The sequence below is a fragment of the Rhinoderma darwinii genome (genome assembly GCF_050947455.1).
Source record: "Rhinoderma darwinii isolate aRhiDar2 chromosome 2 unlocalized genomic scaffold, aRhiDar2.hap1 SUPER_2_unloc_4, whole genome shotgun sequence".
Classification (NCBI taxonomy): Eukaryota; Metazoa; Chordata; class Amphibia; order Anura; family Rhinodermatidae; genus Rhinoderma; species Rhinoderma darwinii.
The window spans coordinates 435,289-460,957 of NW_027461707.1; the positions used below are offsets into that span (position 1 = coordinate 435,289).

General features: G+C 39.4%; 1 protein-coding gene across 1 annotated transcript in view; it reads left to right on the top strand.

Annotated features, from left to right (window-relative positions):
- LOC142677648 (cGMP-dependent 3',5'-cyclic phosphodiesterase-like) overlaps window positions 1–25,669 on the top strand; it is a 464,994-nt gene that overhangs the window by 265,132 nt on the left and 174,193 nt on the right. The window contains exon 5 of the mRNA XM_075847266.1: window positions 9,569–9,657. The gene's annotated coding sequence lies outside the window, so the exon portion shown is untranslated. The remainder of the gene's footprint in view (window positions 1–9,568; window positions 9,658–25,669) is intronic.

Below are 25,669 nucleotides of genomic sequence, written 5' to 3' on the forward strand. Positions count from 1 at the left end.
AGGTCCTTTTATAGGACCGGATGGGTGCCGGACTATCAAATGTTCTGAATTAGTGGACTATAGCCATGGCCGCCATCAGGGCAGTACTGGTGGTACTGCCGTCAGGGGCCCGGTCATAAATTTTCTGAATTAGTGGACTATAGCCATGGCCGCCATCAGGGCAGTACTGGTGGTACTGCCGTCAGGGGCCCGGTCATAAATTTTCTGAATTAGTGGACTATAGCCATGGCCGCCATCAGGGCAGTACTGGTGGTACTGCCGTCAGGGGCCCGGTCATAAATTTTCTGAATTAGTGGACTATAGCCATGGCCGCCATCAGGGCAGTACTGGTGGTACTGCCGTCAGGGGCCCAGTCATAAATTTTCTGAATTAGTGGACTATAGCCATGGCCACCATCAGGGCAGTACTGGTGGTACTGCCGTCAGGGGCCCGGTCATACATTTTCTGAATTAGTGGACTATAGCAGTGTATAAAATGTACAAGTGTGGGTGGAGAACCCTCAGGGAAGACGCGGGGCCCAGTCTTCTGGTCTTGTGCAATTCAAGTTTAACTTGCAGTATAAGAGTAGAAGAGCAGAGAGGACCCTGTCCAGCAGAGCTTACGATCTAGATACTATCACGGTTCTATTGGTGATTGAATGTAATGGATGCCACCATTGATAGGCCACCCCTTAGTCAAGACCATCACTTACCTTTCTTTACACTAGATCTGGCCGTCCACCTCGTAGACTTGGTTGCATCAACCGAGTTGGTCCATATAGAGTCTGATCTGACGTTGGATGTCCTGGTCTTCTATACCAAAGCTACTCCCGGACCCTCCACCTAACCACCAATGACTTGATGCCGCCCTACGTAATGATGAGATGTTATATACGATCTACAATTCTCTACCATTATTACATTATTCTTCATTTAGAAGCCACCACCTTCCGATCATCCTTCCATCGTATGTGGCTTGGTGGACCATGAACCCCCAAGATGATGGGTCCCAGCTGTGACGTCTAACTCTACAACCCCCATAGCTTCACCCTGAAGTATAATATTGATCCGATGTAACTGTAAGGTTGTGTTATTCCTCGGTTTGATTAGTCTGTGGTCAGTTCTCATATATCCCAGGTACGTTGAGTCATGACCCCAGCCCTTGATATCTGGCTGTTCTTGACTTGGTCTCCTCGGTTCCTTGGTTCTGGAACACTTGACCTGCCTCATTTGACTCCAGATGTTATTTCTAGATCCTGAATCCATAGTCCTAGTCCTGATCTTATGGTCTTTGTTGTTTTTGCTCAGAAGAATCTGGTGGGTCCACCCTAGAGTGACGTGTAGACAAGTCCATTGTGTTTTGCAGCGGCATTAGATAGACTTACGACCATGTCATCCCCATATAATTGCCCATAGTGTCACATTGCCTGGTATCTGGATGATTATAGTAGAGCTTCTACAGCATTAGGACAGTTAGCGTTTTGTGCCTGGCGCTGGGGATTTGGGTGGAGCGGCGGGCGGTTTGCGCTGACTTCATCAGACTGGATGCGTTACATTTCTCCAAGCTGGAAACAAAAGAGTTGAACCTGTGAATCTGCTGTTCCCGGAGACATTGCTTTTCATAAGGAGGTTTATTGAGCATGAAATTGGGATCAACTGCGAGTCATGGAATGGAGGAGCTGACAGCGATCTGCTGCCGATGGAGAACGCATTACAGTTTATAGAGAACACTCCACCCGGAAAAGAAAGAAAATCCAACTTTACATGGAGCAGAAAATCATCAGTGGTGACCCCCAAAGAGGGAGAACGGGGGCGCGATGACTGCGAAACCGAAAAATTACAAAAAGACAAATGTTTTCTACCGGATGTGAAGGAGCGACACAGATAATTACAGTGATTGCCAGGAAGTGACGTAGAAGGAAATGTCCTGTACCCCAAGTGTCAGTGTCATTATCCTGTACCCCAAGTGTCAGTGTCATTATCCTGTACCCCAAGTGTCAGTGTCATTATCCTGTACCCCAAGTGTCAGTGTCATTATCCTGTACCCCAAGTGTCAGTGTCATTATCCTGTACCCCAAGTGTCAGTGTCATTATCCTGTACCCCAAGTGTCAGTGTCATTATCCTGTACCCCAAGTGTCAGTGTCATTATCCTGTACCCCAAGTGTCAGTGTCATTATCCTGTACCCCAAGTGTCAGTGTCATTATCCTGTACCCCAAGTGTCAGTGTCATTATCCTGTACCCCAAGTGTTAGTGTCATTATCCTGTACCCCAAGTGTCAGTGTATCATTATCCTGTACCCAAAGTGTCAGTGTATCATTATCCTGTACCCAAAGTGTCAGTGTATCATTATCCTGTACCCCAAGTGTCAGTGTATCATTATCCTGTACCCCAAGTGTCAGTGTATCATTATCCTGTACCCCAAGTGTCAGTGTCATTATCCTGTACCCCAAGTGTCAGTGTCATTATCCTGTACCCCAAGTGTCAGTGTCATTATCCTGTACCCCAAGTGTCAGTGTATCATTATCCTGTACCCCAAGTGTCAGTGTATCATTATCATGTAACCCAAGTGTCAATGTATCATTATCCTGTACCCCAAGTGTCAGTGTATCATTATCCTGTACCCCAAGTGTCAGTGTATCATTATCCTGTACCCCAAGTGTCAGTGTATCATTATCCTGTACCCCAAATGTCAGTGTCATTATCCTGTACCCCAAGTGTCAGTGTATCATTATCCTGTACCCCAAGTGTCAGTGTATCATTATCCTGTACCCCAAGTGTCAGTGTATCATTATCCTGTACCCCAAGTGTCAGTGTATCATTATCCTGTATCCCAAGTGTCAGTGTCATTATACTGTACCCCAAGTGTCAGTGTCATTATCCTGTACCCCAAGTGTCAGTGTATCATTATCCTGTACCCCAAGTGTCAGTGTATCATTATCCTGTATCCCAAGTGTCAGTGTCATTATACTGTACCCCAAGTGTCAGTGTCATTATCCTGTACCCCAAGTGTCAGTGTCATTATCCTGTCCCCCAAGTGTCAGTGTCATTATCCTGTACCCCAAGTGTCAGTGTCATTATCCTGTACTCCAAGTGTCAGTGTATCATTATCCTGTACCCCAAGTGTCAGTGTATCATTATCCTGTACCCCAAGTGTTAGTGTCATTATCTTGTACCCCAAGTGTCAGTGTATCACTATCCTGTACCCCAAGTGTCAGTGTATCATTACCTACCCCAAGTGTCAGTGTATCATTATCCCGTACCCCAAGTGTCAGTGTATCATTATCCTGTACCCAAGTGTCAGTGTGTCATTATCCTGTACCCCAAGTGTCAGTGTATCATTATCCTGTACCCCAAGTGTCAGTGTATCATTATCCCGTACCCCAAGTGTCAGTGTATCATTATCCTGTACCCCAAGTGTCAGTGTATCATTATCCTGCACCCCAAGTGTCAGTGTATCATTATCCCGTACCCCAAGTGTCATTGTATCATTATCCCATACCCCAAGTGTCAGTGTATCATTATCCTGTACCCCAAGTGTCAGTGTATCATTATCCTGCACCCCAAGTGTCAGTGTATCATTATCCCGTACCCCAAGTGTCATTGTATCATTATCCCGTACCCCAAGTGTCAGTGTATCATTATCCTGTACCCCAAGTGTCAGTGTATCATTATCCCGTACCCCAAGTGTCAGTGTATCAATACGTACCCCAAGTGTCAGTGTATCATTACGTACCCCAAGTGTCATTATCCTGTACCCAAATATCAATATGTCAATTTCCGGGTTCATAAAAGTCAGCGAGTTTCTTTCTCTGGGGCACTGAGTGTCGTTATTCTGCAGCCCCAGAAGTCAGTGTTGCCCTGACCAGGATCTTCTCTTGTGCACGTGTGATGTTTCCGGGATCCTGATATGTGACAGTTTTAACATTGTATCTGCTCGGTATAATATTCCGTATATATTATCTACAAATCACGTGACCTCAGATGTAAGTCCATGCCAGGGAGTGTCAATCGAGGGTTGACCTGATTGCTGGGCGACCAAATCTAAATAAAGGGACAGACGTGCCAGGCAAACAATAGGGCCAGATGACTGTACCCACCCCATACCCACCCGCCCGGCAGTGTCTTATATATGATTTATCTTATTGGGGTTCAGTTCATGTGTTATGTCCTCTCCGGTGCCCTCCACCTCACTATTACCACCTATGGGTCAGTCGGAGTAGGCGCCTGGGCTGGTGTTACTATTTAAGATTTATCATGGGACCAGATTCTTATTGAATCAGCAGAATAGTGGCAGGTTTAATGAACCGATCCTTGTAACGTCCCCCAGTCCTCGACTGATCAAGTAGGGTCCTTACTAATCGAAACAGACCAATCAAAGCGGCCGAATCTCCCTCCATAGGAAGCCTTGTGCAGGTTGCATATATATATATACATGCAACGAGGGGCGGCTTCATTCCTATTCCTCTGGTATGATAATGATATTATGGGGCTGCAGAACAGAATCCTGTGGTTAATATCGATCACATTGTATCTGAGCATCCAAAGCGAAGAAAATCTCTTATCTACTCCCCAATTCTCATTCTGGAGACGTCCGGTTCTCGGTGCATTGGTTGACATTCCCGGGGAAACAGATCCGAATCTCGTAGTCATTGAACATCTCAGGAGAACGTTCGACGTGTGAATAAATCACCAGCGAGTCCTTGTAAATACTTCATTACTGGAGCGGAGGAGACACAAGTCATCGATTGGGTAGATCCCTAGTCAACGATCAACGAGGAGCCGTGGAGGTCAGAGTGTCACCAAGCTTCATGTTAAAGGGGGTGTCTGGTTTAGAAATCCCATTTTTAAATACCCTTTTAGGGAGCTCTTTTAGAGCAGAAGGCTATAAAGAGTGTCTCTGACTTTGGAGGACCCGGCACATTCCTGCATTACATGAATAGTCCATTGACTTCAATGAGAACTGTGTAATACCTCATTTCCCCTGTGGTGGTGCTGCTGGGGAATTGAACACTTCCGGGCACCATGTGATCATGAGATCAGTTTAGAAAGCTGCAGAGGGACTAAATAAGAGTCAACAGTCCTCTATTCTATAGGTCATTCCTTATATTATTTTTAACAAAATTCAACAACACCAACTGGAGTTGGTAAAAAAGAAACTTTTTGTTTGAGAAAGTTTTTCCTGCACCCTTGTGAGAGGTGCACAAACTTTAGAAGAGGCTGTGTAAATAAACCCAATCTCATTGGATGATTTGACAGTAGTAATCTGGTTCAGCACCTTGGACAGGGACACGAGGAATAGAGGCCAAAGATGCAAGAAACATAAAGCCGGGAGGTCTCTAAGACCTTCTTCTCATTGCGATATGTTGCAGATTACCGTATTTACTCTTTGATCACCTCTGATCACGGCCCCACCCTGGAATGGATTTATGGAAAGATATTTCAGAGTACAGCATTAAAGGATAACTTTAGGCAAAACGGATACACTGTGTTCTGTCTAGTGCAGGGCTCGAGGGGGCGGAGCATGACACAAGGATGCTGTTTTTGGAATCTGTGTCATGCTCCGCCCCTTAGGCCCTGCACTAAACAGAACACAGTGTATCAGTTTTGGCCATATAGTGTCTCCGGACACGGCGCACATTTACAGATTCAGGAGAACGTGAAAGAGTAAGGTCCCCGGGGTGCTACCGGCAGGATGTTGGGATGAGTTCATCTTCTGGAATATTATGTATCTTCTTGTCCGCACTGTTCTCTTCACCTAGAGACCTAACAACTATGTCACAGATTGAGTTATATCGGGATAGTGGGGGAAGGGTTTAAGAATTAATACCCTAATTTTTTCCATCTAAACTTGGCATAAGGGTCAGTTCACACGTAGCGTAAATGATGAGTGGAAAAAACGCAAAATTTTACCTGCGTTGCGTTTTCTTAATCCGCAGTTTGTCAATTGTATTTGCATAATCGCTGCTTTTTTGTTGCGGGTTTGAATTCAATGTGGAGGTAACACCTGAAACAAATAGTAGATGTTGCGATTCCGCCGCGTAACTTTTAGAAAGAAACAAAAAAAACAACAACTTATACTTACCCATCATAATTCCGTGCTTCTTCATTCAGGCCCGCCTCCTGGGATGACGTTTCATCCCATGTGACCGCTGCAGCCAATCACAGGCTGCCGTGGTCACATGGGATGGGATGAAACGTCATCCCCGGAAGCCGGCCTGCAGAGGGACGCGTCGCCATGCCTAGATAAGTATGAAACTGTTTTTTCTAGGGACAGTTTTCCGCAGTGAACAGTCCGGCTGAAAAACTGCACCACAATTTGGTGCGGTTCTTCGGCCGGAATTCCCTGCGTCCGCCAGGGCGGATATGCTGTGTACGTTTACGCAGTGTATCTGCCCTGTGTGATCATAGCCTAACAATAGGTTAGTGATACATGTAGGAAAATCCAGCACTTTGTAGAGAGACTGGAGAGGATTTAACCATTAGAGCTTAAGAGGTGTGTAGATTTTTGCAACCATGGTTTTGATTAATATTCTGATGCATCTAAAATAAAAATTTAAAATACTCAACTGCGCAACTATATTAAAATTATTCTGCCGTTTTGTGTATACAGCTCCGATGCAGACCTATGTGTGTCCATGGCCACAAACTATAAACAATACTAATTAGTCTGATCTTTCAGTCATGTGTCACTCCATTCCGTCTGTGCTACCTCATGTTGTTAAACTACAGACATTGCAGTTTTGTTATTGTATGATGTCATTTCTTGGCCAAGTTAATTAATATTGACCTGAACCTATAGATTGTGGCTTTAAACAATAAGGGAACAGTGGAAAGGAGGGGCAGGCTCTGGACAATCCCATCTTGTTAGATGGGTCCCTTTACAATAAGCTGTTCATGAAGTGTCCTACTGCTGGGACCACCAGTGATCAGCTGTGATCTGTGGGAAAACCTGCCAGTTTCCCTGCAGCGCCACCACAGGAGAAATGAAGCATTACACAGTCTCCATTCATATCAATGTGTTGTCTGTGTAATATAGGACAGGACAGGTCCTCCAGAGAGAGAGACACTCTATGTAACCGCTCTCCACTCTGACCAAGAGATGAAGATCATAACCAAGGGAACCCCCTCTACCCCTCTACTAACTCAGAATTCCCTAATAGGGAGTTTGGAAATGGGTTGTCTAAACTGGATGACCCGTATATGGAGTTTTCTGTAACGACCTCTGACATCGACCTTAACCTATAGATCTTTGTTTATCAGCTACTATGTCACATTAAGGAACATGGCGGAGGAACATGGAAGGGTCTCGGGATCTAAGAAGAGTCCACTGCATTATCAATAACTGGATCCTAGGAAAGAAAGGACATTTTCAGGACACGAAGCCGAATTAAAGCTTTAAAACTATTTCCATCACTTCCTTTTAGAAGAGGGCAAGAAAAACAAATTGACCGGTTTACCACAAGTCCAAATCAATTGTCACCATGAAATGTTCTTTCCTTAACAGAAGATAATAAGGTGATTTTCAGAATCTCTGATCCAGACTATTGATCCCGCTCCTTAGTAAATACGCTTATTGATGAGGTGTCCGTGCCTGGTGGAGATACAGACAGCAAAGTGATGGAGGGATTATTGATCGTTCATTGAAAAATAGAAATGGATTTGGTTATGATACAAATGTGGGCAACGGACATTACAAATATTGGCAACAAGGATTACATCCAGCAGTGGCCACATCCCCCACTCCATTGCCGCCTACATGTCTTCTTTTCTGTTGAGATTCATTGCCTTTGCCAGTACTACTTGATAAGGTCAACCCTATGTAAACCCACATTCCTGGTCTTGACATTGGCATGGTCTTCAGTCCTGATCCTTGACCTACTGGTTGAACCCCACATTCCTGGTCTTGACATTGGCATGGTCTTCAGTCCTGATCCTGAGTCGTGACTTACTGGTTGACCCCATGTTCCTAGTCTTTACATTTGTATGGTCTTCAATCCTGATCCTGAGTCGTGACTTACTGGTTGACCCCATGTTCCTAGTCTTGACATTGGCATGGTCTTCAGTCCTGATCCTGAGTCTTGACCTTGTGGTTGACCCCACATTTCTGGTCTTGACTTTGGCATGGTCTTCAGTCCTGATCCTGAGCCTTGACCTTCTGGTTGACTCGCTCCATTCCACTCTTGGTTTGTCCTGACTACATGTCTGGTTTGCCACTTGGGTTTTCTGTAGTTGCCTACGTAATGATCTTAACCAGGTTTATGGACTACAGTTCTGCTGTTTTTATCAGTTTTGGCTGGACTGTGATAAAGCCTATGGTATAGGCATTTCTAATGACATCTGTCACTTCTGTATGGGCAATACCATGTCTGAGATACACCACATTGGCACTACTATATGGGTAGCACTTTTGAAGGGGGCCTGACGTTTTTGGCTCTATTGAGTTAGCACTGATATGTGGTTGATAATATTGTATAGACTGCGCTACTATATGGTCGGCAATGCTGTGGGTGAAGTATACCATGTGGCGTTCCTCAGTCCTGTTTCCAGTCTTATCCTGCTGGTTGACTCTTTGATCCATTAGCCTTCTAGTTCCTTCTCTTGTCGTGTCCTGACTTTACTTCATTACTGATTTTGTATTTTGGGTCTTCTGTAGTCATCTACAATAAAGATCCCAGCTACGTTCCTCAACTACATCTCTGCTCCCTGTATCCATTTTGTCTGGACTCTTATCCCACCTCCGACAATGGTCCTACTGATTCCCACATATACTGTCAACCCTGATCAGAGAATACTCCAACGACCATGACCTGGGGATACCTCACAGCAAAGTCCAAATCTTAAAGTTATGGGTGAATTCCAGGGTGGCAAAGTCCATATCTTCTTCTAGAGATAAAGGACAAATACTAGGGCTCTCCTAGACTCTGTGCCAATCAAAGTAGAGCCCAGAGGATCTACTACCAGGTCGATGACCATTATGGTGGGATCAAATATCATGGTAAAGGTTTTAAGGATACAACACAATTCCTGGTAATATGTACGATTCTTCCAGGCCGTGCCCTCCATTAAAATAAATGGAAACCCTTAGAGGAAAAGTTTTCTACCTCCACGGACACATGTAGACTTAGTTCCAATATGTATGATGTAGACACAGAAAGTACAGGAGAGTAATATACTCAAGACTGACGGACATGGAGGCAGGAGACGAGAGGGGGTAGGAAGGAGACGGCAAGGTAGGGCCTATGTATAATTGTATGCAGGTGGGTGACTGGGTAACCAGAATACTCATCTCCATAGCCTCAAAGATGACTGACTGAGGTTCTGCCATACTTGTCTATGTCTCTGTGACTTGTCAGAATATGCCCCTGGTGAGGGTACATGAACCCGATGTACCCGTACCCCAAAAGGGCTGTTCTGCTCTATAAAGTTCCTCAACTCCTTGTACCTGGGGCCCAATGACTTATAAGAAAACTCCAAGACACGAGGCAAAATAAATTTTTTCATATGTAAAATTAGATTGATTTTTTTGTAGCATAATTATCTGAAATAATGACGTCCGTCAGTGCTCACAATGTCCTGTCTGTATTTTAGGACAATGCCTTTATCTACCTGCTGGACCCCGAGGGCCGGTTGGTGTGCGATGACCCGTACCACGAGCTGCCTCACGAAGGAAAACTCAGGTAGGAAGATTCTTCACTTATTCATTTACGTTACCTGGTGACTTTATGTAAAATGACACCAAGATATAATGGGTGAGGGGCTGCACCCTCTGTACAGATGATATATACGAGGGGTTAATAATAATGCAATGTGAGAAGAACATCAAGATTATCGCTGCAAATATGTAAGAATATAAGAAGGTCAGACGACGAAGAGGAGAACTCCGCGCATTGATGTATATGATTACAGGTGAAGTTAAAGGTAGAAATATATGGAGGTATACTGGTTATATGGAGGTATATAGTGGTTATATGGAGGTATATAGTGGTTATATAGAGGTATATAGTGGTTATATAGAGGTGTATACTGGTTATATGGAGGTATATACTGGTTATATAGAGGTATATAGTGGTTATATAGAGGTGTATACTGGTTATATGGAGGTATATACTGGTTATATGGAGGTATATACTGGTTATATGGAGGTATATAGTGGTTATATGGAGGTATATAGTGGTTATATAGAGGTATATAGTGGTTATATAGAGGTGTATACTGGTTATATGGAGGTATATACTGGTTATATAGAGGTATATAGTGGTTATATAGAGGTGTATACTGGTTATATGGAGGTATATACTGGTTATATGGAGGTATATACTGGTTATATGGAGGTATATACTGCTTATATGGAGGTATATACTGGTTATATGGAGGTATATACTGCTTATATGGAGATATGTACTGGTTATATAGCGGTATATACTGGTTATATGGAGGTATATACTGGTTATATGGAGGTGTATACTGGTTATATGGAGTTGTATACTGGTTATATGGAGATGTATACTGGTTATATAGAGGTATATACTGGTTATATGGAGGTGTATACTGGTTATATAGAGGTATATACTGGTTATATGGAGGTATATACTGGTTATATGGAGGTATATACTGGTTATATGGAGGTATATACTGGTTATATGGAGATATGTACTGGTTATATAGCGGTATATACTGGTTATATGGAGGTATATACTGGTTATATGGAGGTGTATACTGGTTATATGGAGTTGTATACTTGTTATATGGAGATGTATACTGGTTATATAGAGGTATATACTGGTTATATGGAGGTGTATACTGGTTATATAGAGGTATATACTGGTTATATGGAGGTATATACTGGTTATATGGAGGTATATACTGGTTATATGGAGGTATAGACTGGTTATATGGAGGTATATACTGGTTATATGGATATATGTACTGGTTATATAGCGGTATATACTGGTTATATGGAGGTATATACTGGTTATATGGAGGTGTATACTGGTTATATGGAGTTGTATACTGGTTATATGGAGATGTATACTGGTTATATAGAGGTATATACTGGTTATATGGAGGTATATACTGGTTATATGGAGGTATTTACTGGTTATATGGAAGTATACTGGTTACATAGAGGTATATACTGCTTATATGGAGATATGTACTGGTTATATAGAGGTATATACTTGTTATATAGAGGTATATACTGGTTATATGGAGGTATGTACTGGTTATATGGAGGAATATACTGGTTATATGGAGGTATATACTGGTTATATGGAGGTATAATGGTTATATGGAGGTATATACTGGTTATATGGAGGTATATACTGGTTATATGGAGGTATATACTGGTTATATGGAGGTGTATACTGGTTATATGGAGGTATTTACTGGTTATATGGAAGTATACTGGTTACATAGAGGTATATACTGCTTATATGGAGATATGTACTGGTTATATAGAGGTATATACTGGTTATATAGAGGTATATACTGGTTATATGGAGGTATGTACTGGTTATATGGAGGAATATACTGGTTATATGGAGGTATATACTGGTTATATGGAGGTATAATGGTTATATGGAGGTATATACTAGTTATATGGAGGTATATACTGGTTATATGGAGGTGTATACTGGTTATATGGAGGTATATACTGGTTATATGGAGGTATATACTGGTTATATGGAGGTGTATACTGGTTATATGGAGGTATTTACTGGTTATATGGAAGTATACTGGTTACATAGAGGTATATACTGGTTATATAGAGGTATATACTGGTTATATAGAGGTATATACTGGTTATATGGAGATATGTACTGGTTATATAGCGGTATATACTGGTTATATGGAGGTATATACTGGTTATATGGAGGTATATACTGGTTATATGGAGGTGTATACTGGTTATATGGAGGTATTTACTGGTTATATGGAAGTATACTGGTTACATAGAGGTATATGCTGCTTATATGGAGGTATATACTGGTTATATGGAGGTATATACTGGTTATATGGAGGTGTATACTGGTTATATAGAGGTATATACTGGTTATATGGAGGTGTATACTGGTTATATGGAGGTATACTGGTTATATGGAGGTATATACTGGTTATATGGAGGTATACTGGTTATATGGAAGTATACTGGTTACATAGAGGTATATGCTGCTTATATGGAGGTATATACTGGTTATATGGAGGTATATACTGGTTATATGGAGGTGTATACTGGTTATATAGAGGTATATACTGGTTATATGGAGGTATATACTGGTTATATGGAGGTATATAGTGGTTATATGGAGGTATATACTGGTTATATGGAGGTATACTGGTTATATGGAGGTATATACTGGTTATATGGAGGTATACTGGTTATATGGAGGTGTATACTGAGTTTATGTTGAACTATGTGCACTATGTGGATGAATTGTGGTGTCAGTATCTATATAACCTGTATCTATAGGGCTTTGGTTCCTTCGCTTTACTGACAGATATGTACATAGTATTCAGTATAGTGATATGATAAGCGGCTCACACCTCCCCTCCCCCGTACTTATCTCTACCTCATTCTGCAGTTTAGTGTTACTTAGTCTGAAATTTTTGCCGTAAAAATCTTAAAATTCATCCATTCAGCTTAACTAAATTGTCTGAGTTCCTTGTGTGAGCGGCAGAGAGATGACAGGTCCCCGGCCGGCACTGACGTGTGAGCGCCTGCCGCAGGTGAAAATGAGATTCAGCATCTGCCGGGAATCAAAGATTATTCTTCTTCCATGTCTGACAATCTGGGCCGGATCTCATCACTGGAGCTCATAAGAGACGATAATGTAAAGAAAGCAGCGAAATCCCAACATTGTGAGTCACGGAGGGACCGGGGATACATATACAACACATCTACTACCCAGTATACAGACAGTCCTTATACGCAGGTCATTCTAGTAATGATGGTAGTTTAAGTCAATGTCAGACAGTCTAATGTACCTCTATATAACAGCACAAATCACTATATAACAAGTGTACCTCCATATAACCTGCATACCTCCATATAACCTGCATACCTCCATATAACCACTATATACCTCCATATAACCAGTATACCTCCATATAACCTGCATACCTCCATATAACCAGTATACACCTCCATATAACCAGTATATACCTCCATATAACCAGTATATACCTCCATATAACCAGTATACACCTCCATATAACCAGTATACCTCAATATAACCAGTATATACCTCCATATAACCAGTATACACCTCCATATAACCTGCATACCTCCATATAACCAGTATACCTCCATATAACCAGTATATACCTCTATATAACCAGTATATACCTCCATATAACCTGCATACCTCCATATAACCTGTATACCTCCATATAACCTGTATACCTCCATTAACTTGTATACCTCCATATAACCTGTATACCTCAATATAACCTGTATACCTCCATATAACCAGTATACCTCCATATAACCACTATACCTCCATATAACCACTATACCTCCATATAACCACTATATACCTCCATATAACCACTATATACCTCCATATAACCACTATACCTCCATATAACCAGTATACCTCCATATAACCAGTATATACCTCCATATAACCAGTATATACCTCCATATAACCAGTATACACCTCCATATAACCAGTATACACCTCCATATAACCAGTATATACCTCCATATAACCAGTATACACCTCCATATAACCAGTATATACCGCCATATAACCAGTATATACCTCTATATAACCACTATATACCTCCATATAACCAGTATATACCTCCATATAACCAGTATATACCTCCATATAACCAGTATACACCTCCATATAACCAGTATACCTCCATGTAACCAGTATACCTCCATATAACCACTATATACCACCATATAACCAGTATACACCTCCATATAACCAGTATACCTCCATATAACCAGTATATACCTCAATATAACCACTATACCTCCATATAACCAGTATATACCTCCATATAACCAGTATACACCTCCATATAACCAGTATACACCCATATAACCAGTACATATAACCTGCATACCTCCATATAACCTGCATTCCTCCATATAACCAGTATATACCTCCATATAACCTGCATACCTCCATATAACCAGTATATACCTCCATATAACCAGTATACTTCCATATAACCTGCATACCATATAACCTGCATACCTCCATATAACCTGCATACCTCCATATAACCAGTATATACCTCCATATAACCACTATACCGCCATATAACCAGTATACACCTCCATATAACCAGTATATACCTCCATATAACCAGTATATACCTCCATATAACCTGCATACCTCCATATAACCAGTATACACCTCCATATAACCAGTATATACCTCCATATAACCAGTATATACCTCCATATAACCTGCATACCTCCATATAACCAGTATATACCTCCATATAACCAGTATATACCTCCATATAACCAGTATACCTCCATGTAACTTGCATACCTCCATATAACCAGTACATATAACCAGTATATACCTCCATATAACCAGTACACCTCCATATAACCAGTATACCTCCATATGACCAGTATATACCTCCATATAACCAGTATATACCTCCATATAACCAGTATACCTCCATATAGCCAGTATATACCTCCATATAAACACTACATATAACCAGTATACACCTCCATATAACCAGTATACACCTCCATATAACCTGTATACCTCCATATGACCAGTATACCTCCATATAACCTGCAAACCTCCATATAACCAGTATACCTCCATATAACCTGCATACCTCCATATAACCTGTATACCTCTATATAACCTGTATACCTCCATATAACCTGCATACCTCCATATAACCTGCATACCTCCATAAAACCAGTACATATAACCAGTATATACCTCCATATAACCAGTACACCTCCATATAACCTGTATACCTCCATATAACCTGCATACCTCCATATAACCTGTATACCTCCATATAACCAGTATACCTCCATATAACCTGTATACCTCCATATAACCTGCATACCTCCATATAACCAGTACATATAACCAGTATACACCTCCATATAACCAGTATACACCTCCATATAACCAGTACATATAACCAGTATATACCTCTATATAACCTACATACCTCCATATAACCTGTATACCTCCATATAACCTGTATACTTCCATATAACCTGCATACCTCCATATAACCAGTACATATAACCAGTATATACCTCCATATAACCCCTATACCTCTATATAACCTGCATACCTCCATATAACCAGTACATATAACCAGTATATATCTCCATATAACCTGCATACCTCCATATAACCACTATACCTCCATATAACCTGCATACCTCCATATAACCAGTACGTATAACCAGTATACACCTCCATATAACCAGTATACACCTCCATATAACCAGTACATATAACCAGTATATACCTCTATATAACCTACATACCTCCATATAACCTGTATACCTCCATATAACCTGTATACTTCCATATAACCTGTATACTTCTATATAACCTGCATACCTCCATATAACCTGTATACTTCTATATAACCTGCATACCTCCTTATAACCAGTACACCTCCATATAACCTGTATACCTCCATATAACCTGTATACCTCCATATAACCTGTATAACTCCATATAAGCTGTATACTTCTATATAACCTGCATACCTCCTTATAACCTGTATACCTCCATATAACCAGTATATACCTCCATATAACCAGTATATATCTCCATATAACCTGTATGCCTCCATATAACCTGCATACCGCCATATAACCTGTATACCTCCATATAACCAGTATATACCTCCATATAACCTGTATACCTCCATATAAACTGTATACCTCCATATAACCTGTATACCTCCATATAACCTGTATACCTCCGGTCACAGTGAGACATTTCTATGAATCAGAGAATCATCCCCAGTCCTGACCGTTATACTGTAGTACTTATATTCTTGTATATAGGGAGCAGTATTATAGTAGTTATATTCTTGTATATAGGAGCAGTATTATAGTAGTTATATTCTTGTATATAGGGTGTATTATAGTAGTTATATTCTTGTATATAGGGAGCAGTATTATAGTAGTTATATTCTTGTATATAGAAGCAGTATTATAGTAGTTATATTCTTGTATATAGGGGGTAGTATTATAGTAGTTATATTCTTGTATATAGGGAGCAGTATTATAGTAGTTATATTCTTGTATATAGGAGGCAGTATTATAGTAGTTATATTCTTGTATATAGGGGCAGTATTATAGTAGTTATATTCTTGTATATAGGAGGCAGTATTATAGTAGTTATATTCTTGTATATAGGAGGCAGTATTATAGTAGTTATATTCTTGTATATAGGAGCAGTATTAGGGCGGGTTCACACATGGCGGAATTTCACTTAAATTCCGCTGCGGACACTCCGCAGCGTTAATCCGCAGCGGAGCCGTTTCTCCATTGACTTTCACTTTAATTTAGCAGTGTTCGTTTACACGATGCGTACAATTCCGCTGCGGAGCATAGGCTGCGGAGCGGAATTTGGTGTCCGCAGCATGCTCTGTCTGTTGCGGAGCAGTGGCGGACTGGTTGCGGACTCATGGCGGAATTTCTCCATTGACTTCAATGGAGAGTCAAAATTCCGCAATGAAGTCCGCAGATCTTATGTGTGCTGCGGAGCGTATTGTTTTTACTACCATGACATTTCTTCATTCTGGCTGGACCTATGTATTTCTAGGTCTACAGCCAGACTGAGGAAGTCAATGGGGCTCCCGTAATGACGGGAGCGTTGCTAGGAGACGTCAGTAAATAGTCACTGTCCAGGGTGCTGAAAGAGTTACGCGATCGGCAGTAACTGTTTCTGCACCCGGGACAGTGACTACCGATCTCAATATACATGTATCTGTAAAAAAAAATATAAGTTCATACTTACCGAGAACTCCCTGCGTCTGTCTCCAGTCCGGCCTCCCAGGATGACGTTTCAGTGTAAGTGACGGCTGCAGCCAATCACAGGCCAAGCACAGGCTGCAGCGGTCACATGGACTGGAGCGTCATCCAGGGAGGTCGGGCCGGATGCCGAAAGAGGGACGCGTCACCAAGACAACGGGCGGTAAGTATGAATTTCTTTGACTTTCACTAGGGAAAGTGCTGTCCCTTCTCTCTATCCTGCACTGAATAGGGAGAAGAGAAGCACTTTTCCTGCAGTCCGCAGCGGCCAGTCCGCATCAATTTTCTGCACATTTTGTGCAGATCCGCTGCAGAATCTGCAACGCAGATTCTGTGCGGCATTGATGCGGACAGTTGCGGAGGAATTCCGCCATGTGTGGTCATGCCCTTATAGTAGTTATATTCTTGTATATAGGGGTCAGTATTATAGTAGTTATATTCTTGTATATAGGAGCAGTATTATAGTAGTTATATTCTTGTATATAGATGCAGTATTATAGTAGTTATATTCTTGTATATAGGTGCAGTATTATAGTAGTTATATTCTTGTACATAGGAGCAGTATTATAGTAGTTATATTCTTGTATATAGTGGCAGTATTATAGTAGTTATATTCTTGTATATAGGAGCAGTATTATAGTAGTTATATTCCTGTATATAGGGGGCAGTATTATAGTAGTTATATTCTTGTATATAGGAGCAGTATTATAGTAGTTATATTCTTGTATATAGGGGACAGTAGTATAGTAGTTATATTCTTGTATATAGGGGCAGTATTATAGTAGTTATATTCTTGTATATAGGAGCAGTATTATAGTAGTTATATTCTTGTATATAGGGGGCAGTATTATATTAGTTATATTCTTGTATATAGGAGCAGTATTATAGTAGTTGTATTCTTGTATATAGGGAGCAGTATTACAGTAGTTATATTCTTGTATATAGGGAGCAGTATTACAGTAGTTATATTCTTGTATATAGGGGCAGTATTATAGTAGTTATATTCTTGTATATAGGGGGCAGTATTATAGTAGTTATATTTTTGTATATAGGAGCAGTATTATAGTAGTTATATTCTTGTATATAGGGGCAGTATTATAGTAGTTATATTTTTGTATATAGGAGCAGTATTATAGTAGTTATATTCTTGTATATAGGGGGCAGTATTATATTAGTTATATTCTTGTATATAGGGGGCAGTATTATAGTAGTTATATTCTTGTATATAGGGAGCAGTATTACAGTAGTTATATTCTTGTATATAGGGAGCAGTATTACAGTAGTTATATTCTTGTATATAGGGGCAGTATTATAGTAGTTATATTCTTGTATATAGGGAGCAGTATTATAGTAGTTATATTTTTGTATATAGGAGCAGTATTATAGTAGTTATATTCTTGTATATAGGGGCAGTATTATAGTAGTTATATTCTTGTATATACGGGGCAGTATTATAGTAGTTATATTCTTGTATATAGAGGGCAGTATTATAGTAGTTATATTCTTGTATATAGGGGCAGTATTATAGTAGTTATATTCTTGTATATAGGGAGCAGTATTATAGTAGTTATATTCTTGTATATAGGGAGCAGTATTATAGTAGTTATATTCTTGTATATAGGGAGCAGTATTATAGTAGTTATATTCTTGTATATAGAGGCAGTATTATAGTAGTTATATTCTTGTATATAGGGAGCAGTATTATAGTAGTTATATTCTTGTATATAGGAGGCAGTATTACAGTAGTTATATTCTTGTATATAGGAGCAGTATTATAGTAGTTATATTCTTGTATATAGGGGGCAGTATTATAATAGTTATATTCTTGTATATAGGGGCAGTATTATAGTAGTTATATTCTTGTATATAGGGGCAGTATTATATTAGTTATATTCTTGTATATAGGGGCAGTATTATAGTAGTTATATTCTTGTATATAGGGGGCAGTATTATAGTAGTTATATTCTTGTGTATATAGGGGCAGTATTATAGTAGTTATATTCTTGTATATAGGGGGCAGTATTATAGTAGTTATATTCTTGTATATAGGAGGCAGTATTATAGTAGTTATATTCTTGTATATAGGGAGCAGTATTACAGTAGTTATATTCTTGTATATACGGAGCAGTATTATAGTAGTTATATTCTTGTATATAGGAGGCCGTATTATAGTAGTTATATTCTTGTATATAGGAGCAGTATTATAGTAGTTATATTCTTGTATATAGGGCAGTATTATAGTAGTTATATTCTTGTATATAGGGGCAGTATTATAGTAGTTATATTCTTGTACATAGGAGGCAGTATTATAGTAGTTATATTCTTGTATATAGGAGGCAGTATTATAGTAGTTATATTCTTGTATATAGGGGGCAGTATTATAGTAGTTATATTCCTGTATAAAGGAGCAGTATTATAGTAGTTATATTCTTGTATATAGGGGGCAGTATTATAGTAGTTCTATTCTTGTATATAGGGGCAGTATTATAATAGTTATATTCTTGTATATAGGAGCAGTATTATAGTAGTTATATTCTTGTATATAGGGGCAGTATTATAGTAGTTATATTCTTATATATAGGGGGCAGTATTATAGTAGTTATATTCTTGTATATAGGGGCAGTATTATAGTAGTTATATTCTTGTATATAGGGGCAGTATTATAGTAGTTATATTCTTGTCCATAGGAGCAGTATTATAGTAGTTATATTCTAGTATATAGGGGGCAGTATTATAGTAGTTATATTCTTGTATATAGGTGCAGTATTATAGTAGTTATATTCTAGTATATAGGGGCAGTATTATAGTAGTTATATTCTTGTATATAGGGGCAGTATTATAGTAGTTATATTCTTGTATATAGGAGCAGTATTATAGTAGTTATATTCTTGTATATAGGGGCAGTATTATAGTAGTTATATTCATGTATATAGGGGGCAGTATTATAGTAGTTATATTCTTGTATATAGGGGCAGTATTATAGTAGATATATTCTTGTATATAGGGGGCAGTATTATAGTAGTTATATTCTTGTATATAGGAGGCAGTATTATAGTAGTTATATTCATGTATATAGGGGGCAGTATTATAGTAGTTATATTCTTGTATATAGGGGGCAGTATTATAGTAGTTATATTCCTGTATATAAGGGGGCAGTATTATAGTAGTTATATTCTTGTATATAAGGGGCAGTATTATAGTAGTTATATTCTTGTATATAGGGGCAGTATTATACTAGTTATATTCTTGTCCATAGGAGAGGATAGACGTGTGCTTGTGAGCTCCCTGTTAGGACTATGCATGGCTTCTGACCCAGGTGGAGGGGAGGGGTCCTGGGCTGATGATCCTGGGAAAGCCCAGAGTCTGGAGTTTGGCCTGCAGCATGGAGATGGTGGAGGTGATGATCTGGAAATGGTGGCTGGTGAGTCAACTGAATCTCATGATGTTGGTGAATTGTGCACAAAAATGACAAAGAAAAATATCTTTAAAATGGAAATGCAAGTTCGCAAATTGAGAACTGAAATTAACCAAGAGACTGATCCAAAGGCAAAGCTGATGAAATGTGAGTGTCTGGATGTTTGCACACGTGAGCTGGTTATATTGAAGGAGAGATTGCAGAAAGAATCATGCACAGTACCCAAAATAAAGAACTGGGCAATTGAGAACAAAAGGGAGACCAGAGCCCAAACTGTGAAGAGAAAAAATATCATTGCAAAAAAAGACACTGACTATAAGACTGTGTATAATATTGTGGAGCAGGGAAACCCTGGAAGATATGAGTGTGCGGTGGCTGGAGGTTCACAACCCCCATCATGTGTGGGGTCTGTGCAATCAGTCAACACAAAAGCTGCTAAAGCTGCAGAGAAATGTGTGCCAGCTGACGAGGGGTTAACTGCAGTAGACTCTATGTGCAGTACAGATGAAGTGAATGTGAGTGGCACTCCTGGGAGTGAGCAAGAAAGTGCCTCATGTCCTGACATTGTAAGTGAGACCTCGCTCAGCGCGGTGATTGACAGTCTGATATCTGATGAACCAGCGGCACAGGCTGAGGCGGACATTGCAGACCCTGTTCTGGAGGTTCAGCCGTCCGCAGTGTCAGTGAATGGAGTGCAGGTTACACAGCGATCAGGAGCAGACACAGGAGGATCTGCAGTACAATCAGCTGAGGAGAGGTCCAGTCTTGACCCACCTGCTGACAGACCTCAGTACAGGAGACTGTTCTCCAGCGTCACAAGACCGACTAACCCCCCACCTCAGAGGAGGAACGCGGTCATAATCAGGTACTCAGGACCAGAGGAAAACCTCCCCTCCAGACTCTACATTGGGAAAGTTTTGTTGAAGGAGTTTATGAAGTTTAAAGCTTCTGAGGTGTTCGCTCTGATCCACGTTCCCTCCAGCAGGAATTATGACATCAGTTTCAAGCTGCAATATAGTCTAGACTTGTTCTGGAGTATTTATAACGATACAAAGGAGCACGCAATGTGGGAGCATCTACATGTCATCCAGCTGACTAAACCCCAGGTAGTCACCGCCACCGTCCTGTTCCAGTCTGAGGTGGTGGCTCTGGCAGATTTGCAGCATTGGTTGAGCAGATATTGTGAGGTGAAGAGACTGCCAACAAAGATCTATGATGAGGAGGAGATCTGGAATGGAGGATATTCTGTCAAGATCCAGCTGGTACAGGAGAATGGAGTGACCAGACATCTGCCGCACTCCTTCTACCTGGGCTCGGAGAGAGGCGTATGTTACTACCCTGGTCAACCGCGACTGTGCCATAGATGTGGGGGCAGACACCTGGCATTCAACTGTTCCCGTATTAAGTGCTCACTTTGTGGTCAGTTTGGGCATGTGAAGGATGATTGTACAGGACCTGTCATCTGTAACCTGTGCTTAGGACCTGGACATACATTCCGGGAGTGTCCGCATGCAGAACATAATAAAGAGGAGACCTTTAAAGAAGCCATGGAGGAAGAGCAGGAGGATGTCTCCATATGTGTAGATACAACCCCAGAACCTAGAAACCCCAACGATGATGTGAGCCGAAGTACCAGAGACCCTGCTCCAGAGACGAATGCCCCATCTGTGGATGCTGCACAAGTGTCACCAGCCACTGAAAATAGAGGTCATGCTAAAAGCAAAATATCCAGTCACTCTGTCACCAAAACATCTAAACATCTGCCCAACACCAGTAAGGAACCAGCTGATCCAGCCGCAGCGACCAGTAAGGAACCAGCTGATCCAGCCGCAGCGGCCAGTAAAAAACCAGCTGGGCAAGCCGCAGTGGCCAGTAAAAAACCAGCTGATCCAGCCGCAGCGACCAGTAAAAAACCAGCTGATCCAGCCGCAGCGACCAGTAAGGAACCAGCTGATGCAGCCGCAGCGACCAGTATGGATGAGGAGGGATTTCAGACGGTTAAAAGGAGAAGTAAAACAGATGATTCTTCTAGGAAAAAAATCACTGCTGCAAAGAAATCACCGGAGTCTCCAGTGCTGGCGATAACTGGGGGACGTTACTGTGCGCTGGGGGAAGATGACTAGGAAGAAGAAGCAGAGATGGAGCAAGTCTCCTCACACAACCCAGATGACGAACCTCAGGATGAAGACGCTGACCCCCCAATGTCCACCAAAAGATGGGGAGTAACGGGACATAGTAGTGGAAGAAGGAAAAAAAGTAGGAAAGACATGTAACCAGGATGAGGCTGAAAATCACCTCCATTAATGTGAACAGTGTGAAGAATAGGAGCAGGCGGCAGGCGATATTCCAGCGTCTGTCTGACGACAAAACCAATGTCATCTTTATACAAGAGACTTATCTACAGAGTAATGTCCCTGCTGTGTCCCTGCAGTCACCACATCTAGTGGGACAGTGATACTCTCAGCTGCTGTATGGAGACTTCTAGCCCGAACTCCGTTTATATCATAGAGGTTCACTATATGTCATAAATGTGGTGACCGTGTACCCTCTCTGGTGTGCGCGATGCTGCCCGGGCACCAATAAAGAAGAACTCTCCTGTAATACTGTCTAGAATAATATCATGAAAAATAGTTGAAACAATCTATACTGGAGCAATATTCATATATTATGGTTTGTTTAATGATTGTGATGTTATTAAGAGACATACGTTTATTTTCTTTATCTGTTATGAGTGTATTGCAAAGGTATTGTAATAATTTGTTGCAAGTTTTCAAATAAAAAAAGATAATTATAGTAGTTATATTCTTGTAAATAGGGGCAGTATTATAGTAGTTATATTCTTGTATATAGGGGCAGTATTATAGTAGTTATATTCTTGTATATAGGGGCAGTATTATAGTAGTTATATTCTTATATATAGGAGGCAGTATTATAGTAGTTATATTCTTATATATAAGGGCAGTATTATAGTAGTTATATTCTTGTATATAGGGGCAGTATAATAGTAGTTATATTCTTGTATATAGGGGGCAGTATTATAGTAGTTATATTCTTGTATATAGGGGCAGTATTATAGTAGTTATATTCTTGTATATAGGGGCAGTATTATAGTAATTATATTCTTGTATATAGGAGGCAGTATTATAGCAGTTATATTCTTGTATATAGGGGGCAGTATTATAGTAGTTATATTCTTGTATATAGGAGCAGTACTATAGTAGTTATATTCTTGGTTATAGGGGCAGTATTATAGTAGTTATATTCTTGTATATAGGAGCAGTATTATAGTAGTTATATTCTTGTATATAGGGAGCAGTATTATAGTAGTTATATTATTGTATATAGGGGGCAGTATTATAGTAGATATAGTCTTGTATATAGGAGCAGTATTATAGTATATTCTTGTATATAAGAGCAGTATTATAGTAATTCTATTCTTGTATATAGTAAGCGGTATTATAGTAGTTATATTCTTGTACATAGGAGCAGTATTATAGTAGTTATATTCTTGTATATAGTGGCAGTATTATAGTAGTTATATTCTTGTACATAGGAGCAGTATTATAGTAGTTATATTCTTGAATATAGGAGCAGTATTATAGTAGTTATATTCTTGTACATAGGAGGCAGTAATATATTAGTTCGATTCTTGTATATAGGGGCAGTATTATAGTAGTTATATTCTTGTATATAGGAGGCAGTAATATATTAGTTAGATTCTTGTATATAGGAGCAGTATTATAGTAGTTATATTCTTGTATATAGGAGCAGTATTATAATAGTTATATTCTTGTATATAGGGGCAGTATTATAGTAGTTATATTCTTGTATATAGGAGCAGTATTATAATAGTTATATTCTTGTATATAGGGGGCAGTATTATAGTAGTTATATTCTTGTATATAGTGGGCAGTATTATAGGAGTTATATTCTTGTATATAGGGGCAGTCTTATAGTAGTTATATTCTTGTATATAGGAGCAGTATTATAGTAGTTATATTCTTGCATATAGGAGTAGTATTATAGTAATTATATTCTTGTATATAGGAGCAGTATTATAGTAGTTATATTCTTGTATATAGGAGCAGTATTATAGTAGTTATATTCCTGTACATAGGAGCAGTATTATAGTAGTTATATTCTTGTATATAGCGACAGTATTATAGTAGTTATATTCTTGTATATAGGAGGCAGTATTATAGTAATTATATTCTTGTATATAGGGGCAGTATTATAGTAATTATATTCTTGTATATAGGGGCAGTATTATAGTAGTTATATTCTTGTATATAGGAGTAGTATTATAGTAGTTATATTCTTGTATATAGGGAGCAGTATTATAGTCGTTATATTCTTGTATATAGGAAGCAGTATTATAGTCGTTATATTCTTGTATATAGGAAGCAGTATTATAGTAGTTATATTCTTGTATATAGGGAGCAGTATTATAGTAGTTATATTCTTGTATATAGGAGCAGTATTATAGTAGTTATATTCTTGTGTATAGGTGCAGTATTATAGTAGTTATATTCTTGTATATAGGGAGCAGTATTATAGTAGTTATATTCTTGTATGTAGGGGGCAGTATTGTAGTAGTTATATTCTTGTATATAAGGAGCAGTATTATAGTAGTTATATTCTTGTATATAGGGGGCAGTATTGTAGTAGTTATATTCTTGTATATATATATGGGGCAGTATTATAGTAGTTATATTCTTGTATATAGGGGCAGTATTATAGTAGTTATATTCTTGTATATAGGGAGCAGTATTATAGTAGTTATATTCTTGTATATAGGGGCAGTATTATAGTAGTTATATTCTTGTATATAGGGGGCAGTATTATAGTAGTTATATTCTTGTATATAGGGGCAGTATTATAGTAGTTATATTCTTGTATATAGGGGCAGTATTATAGTAGTTATATTCTTGTATATAGGGGCAGTATTATAGTAGTTATATTCTTGTATATAGGAGCAGTATTATAGTAGTTATATTCTTGTATATAGGAGGCAGTACTATAGTAGTTCTATTCTTGTATATAGGAGGCAGTATTATAGTAGTTATATTCTTGTATATAGAACCAGTATTATAGTAGTTATATTCTTGTATGTAGGAGCAGTATTATAGTAGTTATATTCTTGTATATAGGAGGCAGTATTATAGTAGTTATATTCTTGTATATAGGAGGCAGTATTATAGTAGTTATATTCTTGTATATAGGAGCAGTATTATAGTAGTTATATTCTTGTATATAGGAGCAGTATTATAGT